Consider the following 10648-nt stretch of genomic DNA (forward strand, 5'->3'; position numbering starts at 1 on the left):
CAGCATGAGTCATCATTAGTTGGCTAAAATCTTAGGCAGACTCGGGTCGGTTCAGAAGCACTGGAATCACCTCAGGAGTGTGCCATTGCTGGGGGGCTGTGGGACCCAGCCAGTTACAGCAGGGGCAATTCCATGGCAGCCTAAAGATCAATAGCAGGTTCCCTTTCTTCCCTGAGTCCCCAAACCAACCACAAGGGAGCCGGTTGAAGAGCTTTGACATGTGAGAACGGGCCTTCTGGAACATTTGGCCTGAAGAAAAGCAGCCCGAGGGGTTAGATCACAGTGGGCCAGAGTTCCGATTGTACTTTCCTTGGGAGGAACTACATAGAGGTGGAGGCTCAGCAGCAAGGGGGACACCGCCTCAGACTCACAGGAGAGGCATGGCCAAGTGCTGGAGCAGCCGGGCCGCCATTGGACAGCGGGGGATGCTGGCCTAGCTACCCTCCCCCTCTCAGCGGCGCTTTTCTCCCACATCAAGTGGGGCTGACAGTTCTCATCTGAAAAGGTTGTCCTGATGACCGAATAGCACGGGTTGGCTCCCCAAACTTGAGCCATTCACCTCTCCACTTACCAGTCAGGGTCATTGTGAGGAAAGTTCAGTAAAGGGATCTGTTACAAAAGTGTGAGGAAGGCTCAAGGGAAGCAGCTGAGGGGTGGTTCGAGACCCAAGGCCAGCGATCCATCCATCCATCCTGGGGAGCTTGTTAGCATGCCAGGCCTGAAGGGGGCAAAAGAAGCGAGTGTGGGCCCAACTGGGGAAGTGTTTAGAGAAGGCAGCAAGACCTTGGCGCTGCAGAAGACCAAGCAAGCGCCCCAGCTTCACTCTCCTCCCGCCCCCATCTCCTGCTGGGGATCCCCATTGGCTGTGCTCAGCCAGAAGCAAGGGAGCCCATGATGTGACCCATGAAACCCAGCCTCCCGGGGAGGGGGAACAGAGAGAGTGGCTGGGTGGGGACATGGGCAAAGGGAACCAGTCACGCACACAGCCTTCACTAGCCTGTGCCCCTCCCCACTCCCTCTGCGTGAGCTTCCCCCTGCCCCCCCCCACTTTCAGGAGCTGAAACATATTTACTTTAAGAAAGAGACTTCTTCAGTCTCATCCTAAGCAGGGAAATCATGAGTTGGAAGGGCTGATTTTTTTTTTTCTCTAGAATATACACTTGGGAAAGTTGGGTCTCAGCTCAGCTCTTGGAGCATAGTAAATACTCAATAAAATACTGGTCTCTGTTGCAGGGAGTCACAGATGAATGTGCAGCGGAGCGCCTCGTGCATGTGGCCGTTAACGTCTACAAAACATGTTACTATTAAAAATATGATCCTTTCCCATGATATTTTCTAACTGGATTTCTAATTTCTAGAAAAGATGATACAAGTGAGTTTTGTGTGTTCGTTTTATAACTGGCCCACCTTAATGAATTTGATTATTTGGCCCATTGGTTTTTCATTAGATTCTTTTGGTTTCTCCAGGCAAACAAGTAAATCATCTGGGACCACTGGTAAGTTTTTCCTCTTGTCGCTATTTAACATCTTATCACAGTGTCTAGAACCTATGGGGCAGTGTTAAACAACAATGGGACAACAACAACAACAAAGAATGGAACCACAGCGGTGAGATCAGGAATTCTATGTTTCTCTTTTACTTTATTGGAAATGCTATGAGCTCTTCTGTTGTTTGTTTGGTAACATTAAACCTGAAGGTGACTGTTGGTTAATGGGAGATACTCTTTGTCTTGTTAAGGAAGTGCCCTCATACTCTTAGTTAACTAAGAACTCTTTTATTTGTTTTGTTTGTTTGTTTGTTTGTTTAAGATTTTATTTATTTATTTGACAGATAGAGATCACAAGTAGGCAGAGAGGCAGGCAGAGAGAAAGGAGGAAGCAGACTCCCTGCTGAGCAGAGAGCCTGAACATGGGGCTCGATCCCAGGACCCTGGAATCATGACCTGAGCTGTAGGCAGAGGCTTTAACCCACTGAGCCACCCAGGTGCCCCTTAACTAAGAATTCCTACCAGGAACGGGCCTTATACATTATCAAGTGCCTCTTAGACATGTGTTGAGACCCTTACAATCTGGAATAAATTCTGCCGGATCATGATGCATAGTTTTAAAAAGTATATTTATTTACCTTTTTTTTTTCTAGAGAAATTGTATCTCAGTTTGACTAAAGGTGAGTGCATGCCTGAGAGTCATTTTCAGGGTGCTGAGGGACCAAAACGAGTGTGTAAAGTGAACATGCAAAAGATTAAGGCTGATAAAGAATAAATGTGTAAGAGTGAAAGTGTATGTTGTGCATACGGTGATGTTTAAAACAATGTTGTATGAGAGGGAGCTGTGGCTGCCGGCTCTCAGCGAAATGGGAACATCCCTCAACAGTCCACAGGTCACTGAGTCTCTCTTTTATCTCCAGCACCTTAGCAGTTTCTCGAAGAAGAGAGAGGCTGAAAGTGGGAAGATTCTGGATATCCCCAATTGCGTGTTCAGCACAGAATTCCAAGCAGAGATAAATCAGGGTCCTGCAGATCTGTCTACTTTTCTGAAACTAGTCCCAGTGTCAGAATTTTCTCTTTTGTCTCTATTTAGGGTGGGTGAATTTATCCCAGTATGACCAAAGACAACACACTAAACAAGTGACAAGGCAAAATATAACGTAAGAAAGTTGCGGGAATGTTGTGACAGTTGTGTGTTGGGGGAGGGGGACACGCGCATGCTTGGGATGGACTTCATGCTCGTAACCTGCGTAAATCCGGGCCACCCTGTGGTCTGCCTCAGCTTCTGCATTCAGAAGAAACGCCAGTCCAACAATTCAAAACAACTGAAAAACGATTCCGATTTTGCCTGTGGAATCGACAACAGGGAAAGAAGCCATCCCATTCATACCACACGACCGAGTTCCTCTCCGCGCCTCCTCTCCCCCAAAGCCCGAATTCATTCCAACCCAGCAGTTGCCCCGCTTCTTCCCACTGGCTCTCGAAAAGTCCTCAGGCTTTCTCTCCAACTCAGCCTGACCTGGCCTTTGCCATTTTTTACCTTCTAGATCTATTCTTTTCTCTGCCCTTCTCACTCTAAAGCAGTCAAGCTCTTTTTGGCTCAGCGCCTCGCCCGTGGCCCAGATCTGCACGCCGAGGCCCAAGAACTAGCCGGCGAAGGTAAAGCCCTTAGCAGGCGGCGTTTCTATTTTGTTTTCTTTTGTTTTTCTAGAACACCGGCAGCAAGAACGTTCCCAGGCTGTCTCTGAACCTCTGCTTACCGGAGATTTACTTTCCCGCCTCCAGCAAACATTACACCATGTTCTAATCTGACGGATTCTAATCCCTCCCACTAGCCCCAACTAAAATGTAGAACAACGAATAAACAACAAGGAGGTCAAAAGCAGGGAGACCAGGAGAGAGCTGGGCCGTCCGGGGCCAGGAGCTCTGCGGCCGATCCAAAATTATGGTCGCACGAAGTGCTGTCTCTTCTACTTGGCCTGGTTCCCCTGAAGCTGAAGTTTCCCCCAAAGTGTGATTAAGGCCTCAGGAAAGAGGTAGAGGAGGAACAAGGAGGCAAGACAGTGTCTTTCTGTGTCTTCAAGCTGGAGGCTTTTCAAGGGCTGAGGAGAACCTGGCCCAACAGGAGGGCGCGGCATGCCGTGGGCAGTTTCGGTCCCAGTCCCCGGCCCTCGGCCCCGTGCCCTCGGCCACCCTCCCTCCTCTGAAGCCCAGACGCCCCCTCGAGCAGAGTGAGGAGCCTATTTTTAAAGACCAGGCATACTCTGAATGTGTAATGACTTCTCCTTTTCTCTACCCGATGCCAATCAGTGACTCATCAACCATTTTCTAAATGACTATGTTTTCATTCCCCAGTTTCCTTCCCACTGCGATATTACAGAAGATTAAATGCAGCCCCTAGCTGCCTCCCTCTGCTTTTCTGTGTCTTGTTTTAGAGATGGTAATGCCCCCGAAATAGAAGCATTTCATTGAATGCTGATCATTTCATGACAAGCAAAAACACTCGCGCATATGGTCCTAGGGGAAGATCTGTAGGACTTCCAGGAGGACGTTGGGTGAAACGAAAAGGAAGTAGAATGTGGGACCATGACAAATGGGATGTGTCGCCTGGGCATCGTGACCCACGCTCAACCTCGCTCCGGCTTCCTGGGCCAGAGCTTCTTATAAAGGAACCCCAACAGCACTTGGTATAGTCACTTGCTACTGTGTGCTGTTCTCTGCCAAATGTTTGGTTTCCTTTCTGAGCTCTTCTGTTCTCCCCAGCTCCTACCCCTGGCACCTGTTCCTGTCCCCTCACGACGCCTTCTCTAGTGCCCTGCGGTCCCGTCAGTAGCCACAAGGGAAAGCGATGGCTTTGCTGGGATTTTCTCTTCCTACTCCTGCTCCCAGGCACGACTGGGAGTTTCTAAACGGAGGCTTGTCTTTTGCTCCAAGAGCAAAGAGGGAGTTTGGTGGGTAAATATAAACCATCCGTCATTTCCAGGATAACGATGCTCTGCCTATCCCACTGCCGATGGGCCTGCGGTCTTATATTTTGGAAAACAAACAAACAAACACAAAAACTCCAATACTGATGCGGGTCTTTGCTCTGCTCAGTCATTGCTAAGGTCATTGCTTCTTTCAAGGAAGCCTACATGAGTCTCTCTTTCTGATCACCTCTCTCTCCCCTCACCCCTGAAGGCAGGCCTGCTCTGCCTCTGCTGACCCCGAGGTCCAGCATGTTCCCCCCCACTGCCGTTGTGTAATGAGTCCCTTTATGAAAGAACCCTCTTGAAGTCCTCCTCTTTGGAATGTGCCATCTGTTTCCTGCTGGGGCCCTGACTGGCCTATCTTTCCCTCTCCTTTGCTCCGATTTTTCTCTCTCCTCCTGTGGCATCTTCTGGCCTCCCCAGGCCTCTAGCGTGACTCATCGTGGGCCGTTCAATACAACGGCTGACCCTTTGGGAAATGGCAGGAAAGGGGTTACAGTGAAAGGGATGAACTTTTTGGAGGCAAGAAGCACAGCCCTGAGAGATCCTCGGGCTTCCGGGCTGAGTGTGACGACCATGAACATCAGCTGAGCAACGTATAGTTGCAGGGAAGAAAGGTCGAGGGTGCATTCGGGGCTGGATCGCCCACTATGCCCTCAAAGCCCTCCGCATCATCGTCAACTTGTGCTGAGCCCGTGGGGCTTCTTACTCCGTGAACCATCCTCAGATCATTTAAGGCCACAGGATATCTATAGCAACTGAATCTCAATAATCATAATCATCATAATCACGGTAATGGCTGCCAATTACTGAGTGCCAACTCTGAACCAGGCACTGCGCCTGGTGTTTTGCCTCTGTAAATCAAATGGAAGTTTCCATCTTGCTCTTAAGGGTTGCTTCCCCACGGTATCTGGGAAAGGGACAGATTGGACCCCCGGTCCGGTCTCAAGTCGTCCACCTGCATCACTCAGCTTCTCCGCTGTCGTGTGTTACTCCCGACTCCACCAGGGGGCGCTACAAACGTCTCTGTGGGTGGAAGTCGGGAACTCTGTGGCGGGGACCTTCCCCTCTGTATGTTGCTGTTCCCCCTGGAAAGATCTCGGAGAGCTTTCCAGGGTAATTGGGAGTCCCCACTCTCACTTTCCTCCCTCACACAACCAGACAGCTATGTGGGTCTGGCAGCCTGTGCTAAAGTTTGAGGAGCATCAAAGGGGGAAAAACCACATGTGAAGAAAAGACTGTGAAACCTCAGGACCCTAAGGAGTTTAGGCGGTCACCGCCGGGCTCTTAGAGGCACACTCTAGTTCCTGTGCTTGTCCCCTGCCCTCAAGTCTTCTCCTCTCTGTGGAGTCTCCTCCTTCACCTGTGCATCTCCCTTTTGAAATGGTCACTCACTAGAGCTGTTCTCACCCCACAGTACACCCTTTCCTCCAGCAGGACCTTTCCCCCAGCGCACATCAGTCAACAGGTAGTTCTGCAGCCTCCTGGGGCTGCTGTTCTGCCCACGGTCTCTCCAGACCTGCCCGTTGATGTTGCCAGATTGTCCAACGGTAGCTATGGATCTCTCTGTCTCTCACCCTCTCTCTCTCTCTCTCTCTCTCTCTCTTTCTCCCCCAACACACACTTACAGGGATCTCCCAAGGACGGATATGAATTCTCAGAGCCAACACAGTCTACACCCAGAAGGGGGAAGAGAACAATTTTCTCAAGTGCCTCTGCAATATGCAAGACCCCTCTCACAGGGCACGTGGTACCTCACGTTGTTTACAATTGTGATGGGTTCTTCTGGCCAGTTTTCCCTTTTAAGTTGTTCAGCTTTGGGCCTCTGGGAACAGGCTCTTTAGTGGCTCCCCCTTTGGCTAGACAAAGACCCAGTTCAGGTGCTGAAATAACCACCTGTGAGAGCCACTGCATTTCTTGGCTAAGGTTCCTCCTGTTCCCTGGGCTCTGTCAGGGGAGAGACTTGGTTCCTTGACCCAGGTTCCTACACCTTCGCTCTAGACCCTCATAATCCCTGGGGGGAGGGCGTGCTGGGGTTCTTCTCATGCATTTTTTTTGTTCCAGTGCATGACTCAACAATCCTGCCAGCTACGAATTGGCCTTCTTCATTCTCCCTCTATCAAATCCACAACAAGTCTTTGAGATGTGATCTCCTTGACTGTTTTCTTGAATCCGTGGGCTTTACCCCCCTTCTCCACCAGGCCCGCTGCTTCCTCCACACTGGCTGCCCATCCCGTCATCTTCCCTCTCATCATCCATCCTGTCCTTTATATGATGTCCCTCTTCACTTTAAAAAATATGTTTTACTTATTTTTTTTCATTAAGTAGGCTCCACACCCAACATGGGGCTCAAACTCATGACTTCAGGATCAAGAGTCATATGCTTTACCCGCTAAGCCGGACAGGTACCCCTAGTCTTTGCTTTTCACTACTTGTATGTGGTTGTGCCTCCCCCATCTGAACTGTCAGCTCCATGAGGGCAGGGGGCTTCTCCCTCTGATTTACTGCTGCACACCTTGTGCCTCGCCAGGGCCTAGAAGGTAGTAGGCACTCAATACTGATTTGCTGAATGAATGAGCAAATTGTTGAGCCCAATTTCCTTATCTCAGAGGCAAGAGAGATTAGGCTTCTAGTGCTGTCTTGCATACAGCAAGCTGTCAGGGAACACCTGGTGGATAAATGAATATTTCTTTTGCTCAAGGCCACATAGCTAATTAGTGGCTACATTTAAATCAAGGCTCCTAATTCCAATTGATTCTTAAACTTTGCTGTGTGTTAGAAACCCCTGAGAAGTTTAAAAAATCCTAATGCCCAGACTGTACCCTAAACCAATTAAACCAGAAATTTTTGGTGGGGTTGCTGGTGGAGACCAGAGTATCAATATCGTTTTGAGTGGCGGGGAAAGAGAAAGAGGGAGAGAGAGAGAGGTGGGGGAGAGGCAGAGGGAGAGAGAGAGAGAGAGAATCCCACGCAGACCCCCAGCCCAGCATGGAGGCCAACATGGGACTTGATCCCATGACTCTGAGATCACAACCAGAGCCAAAATCAAGAGTTGGACGCTTAACCAACGGATCCACCCAGGAGCTCCCAGAGTATCAAGATTTTTAAAAACTTTCCAGATGATTCCAGTGTACAGTCAAGGTTGAGAACCAAGCCTCTCCCCAGACAGAGACCAGGGCACAGGAGGAACCTTAGCGAAGAAATGCAACAGGACTCAGGTTATCTCGTACTTCTCACACTGCATCTAATAGAAAAGCTTTGAGAAAAATCAGAAGCCTAGCTGAACGAACTGAACGTTCTAGTCACATGTGCGGAAAGAGTGGCTGCTTGTTGGGGGAGGGGACACATCATTGTTTTGGGTCGGGACTGTCCCGTGTGGACAACCAGCATGTGTTCTTCTCCAGAAGTGAACCCTAAAGGCAGAGAAACGGTTTTGTGAGGTGGTTGGAGGCACTGGGAGAAACTAAGTAATGCCAATGTATGCCAGCCTGGTTGCCGGGAAGCTCTTCTCTGAGAATCCCCTGAGACCACAGAGGAGTCAATCCAGGGATTTGGGGAGGAGGCTTCATTGGTGCCATTTAAAATGGACCAGTCTCTGGCTGTGTTTGCCAAGGAAACCATTTCGGACAGTGATGGAGAAAAGGCCATAGGAGTCATTTCTCCCCAAGAAAAACATCGTGCAGGCTACAGCAGTGGCTGGTGGCTCATTTCGGCCCCAAATTGCTAAGCCCTTCCGTGGAGGCCTGTTTTCAGAACTGCCACATGTGAAGCTGGGAATTATGATTTAAAAGAGAAGTGAGGAAAATGCCTAGGGAATGCTCTAAGTGGGAGAGAGTGCCGTGCTCAGGGTCCCCAACTCTGGGCCCCAGGCTCCCCTTTTTGGGGCCACCCTAACCACAGAGGGCCAAGTTCATCCAAGCCAACTCCTTACAGTGACAACTTCTTAAATTCATGACAGGAGTTCTTAAAATATGAGGAAACAGCACAGCGAACCATAGTTCAATAACACAGAATAGGACTTGCTTTTTTCTGTTTGTAACATACATAATAAATAGATGCCAACATTGATATGTAAGAGCTCTTATAAACTAGTTAGGTGTTATAACTCAATATAATGTTTAACTAAAATACTATCTTTACATGGTTAATACTTCTGTTTACAATGAATTGGGCCAGGGGGGTTTGCTGAGCCATGAAGATGCAGGCCTGGGCAGATCTGTCAATTAGTTCTAGGTTTTAGCCACAAATAGATGGGAGAACAAGACTAAGGAGGCAGAAAGGTCATACAGATTTCAGGGATTTGATGAGATGGGCTTCTCTGATTTTGGTGGGAAAAACCAAAGCAGTCATTGTAAAGCTGTTGTAAAGATGTTGGTCCAAATGGAGACTTGATTTGGGTATCTTCTCTTATCCTCCAGATCACACAGCTCTCTTTGGTCATTGCTGTCGTACATGCTGCTCTGTACTGGTGCTGTAGATGTAGTCTGCGATGGGCATTTCATGTGTTTTTAAAATTCAGAACAATAAAACAGTGTGCACGGGCTCAGCTTGGACTAATACTGAACACCAGTGTTTGGAAACATGGAGGTTTAGAATGGAAACAGTCATTTAGTTCAGTCCCTCCCCTCTAGGTATTTGAATATTTCACACCAAGATATTGAGTTTGGAGACATTCTTTTTTCTTTTCTTTTCTTTTTTTTAAGATTTTATTTATTTATTTGACAGAGATCACAAGTAGGCAGAGAGGCAGGCAGAGAGAGAGACAGGAAGAAGCAGGCTCCCTGCCGAGCAGAGAGCCCGATGTGGGGCTCGATCCCAGGACCCTGGGATCATGACCTGAGCCGAAGGCAGAGGCTTTAACCCACTGAGCCACCCAGGCGCCCCTGGAGACATTCTAAAAGATCTCTAGGCCTGGAGGATCTATTAGCTCAGTTTAGGGTTTCTACAGTCCAGAAACTTACACTCTCTGGTTCATTTCCCATCCTAGCATACACTTATTCCTTGGTTGAGCCCAATACTTCTTGTTTAGAAACACTAAAGTATCACAAGACAGGCTCCATGGGCTGTGGGACACCAGCGAGGGGGCACCTTCGAGCTGGACAGTGACGGAGTGGAGCAGAGGGGGGCAGCGCCCTGCTTTTAAATAAGCGAGGACTATTACCCAACTACCTAGTAATATAATGTGAGATCGGTGAAGCTCCCCGGCATGCTAGAGCTCCCAGCCCCGCCAATGACTTATAGCCATTCACATCATATGTGACGCCAGAGATCAACTATCTCAGCATTTCTATTTTATGGAGACGGTGAACCCCTTTGAGAGTGACATGCCATCTTTTCAATCCCTTAACATGTTAAAAAATCATTTGATCATTTTTGTATAGCGAATGATAAAGAAAAGAACCTGATTTTAAGCAAATACTGATGAATTTTGGATTGACAAGTAATAAAGTTTTACTAAGAAATTCATCTTAATTCAATTTTACTGCTATTCACAATCTGTAAAGACAAATCTTGATATTTGTCTGTTTAACAAGGGATGCATTTTATTGGCTTTAAATTGCTTATGTTAGAAACACTAGAATAGGGACAACATGGTGGCTCAGTTGGTTAAGCATCTGCTTCCAGTTCAGGTCATGATCCCAGGGTCCTAGGATCAAGTCCTGCGTTGGGCTCCCTGCTCTGAGGGGAGCCTGCCCCTCCCTCTGCTCGTGCTTTCTCTCTCTCTCTGAAATATAAATAAAATCTTTTTAAAAAAAGCATTAGAATATGTCAACAGATTGATTTTAAATTCACATATTTTATGTGGTCACAGACTGAATGTATATTGAAGTTCAGTGGCCGTTTAAATTTATGTTCAGGGATCAAAAGAGACAAAACTATTCTCATGAGAAGATGTTAATAATTCTTTCATTTTGTGCTTTTTAGTTGCGACCTATCTTGGGGTTTTAAAAAATAACATGTGGTGGTATTTGCAGGTGGGCCCTTGGGGAAGTGATCATGGTTAGACGCGGTCACGAGGGAGGAGCCCCATGATGGGATTGGTGCCTTTCCAAGCAGAGGAAGTCCGTTCTCTCTCCACACCGGGGAAGAAGGCGGCCTACAAACCAGAGGGCTCTCACTGGAGCCCAGCTAGGCTAGTTCCCTGACCTCAGGCTTCCAGCTTCTAGAACAGTGAGAGATCCGTGTCTGTTG

This window comes from Mustela erminea, chromosome X (genome assembly GCF_009829155.1).
Source record: "Mustela erminea isolate mMusErm1 chromosome X, mMusErm1.Pri, whole genome shotgun sequence".
Taxonomy (NCBI): domain Eukaryota; kingdom Metazoa; phylum Chordata; class Mammalia; order Carnivora; family Mustelidae; genus Mustela; species Mustela erminea.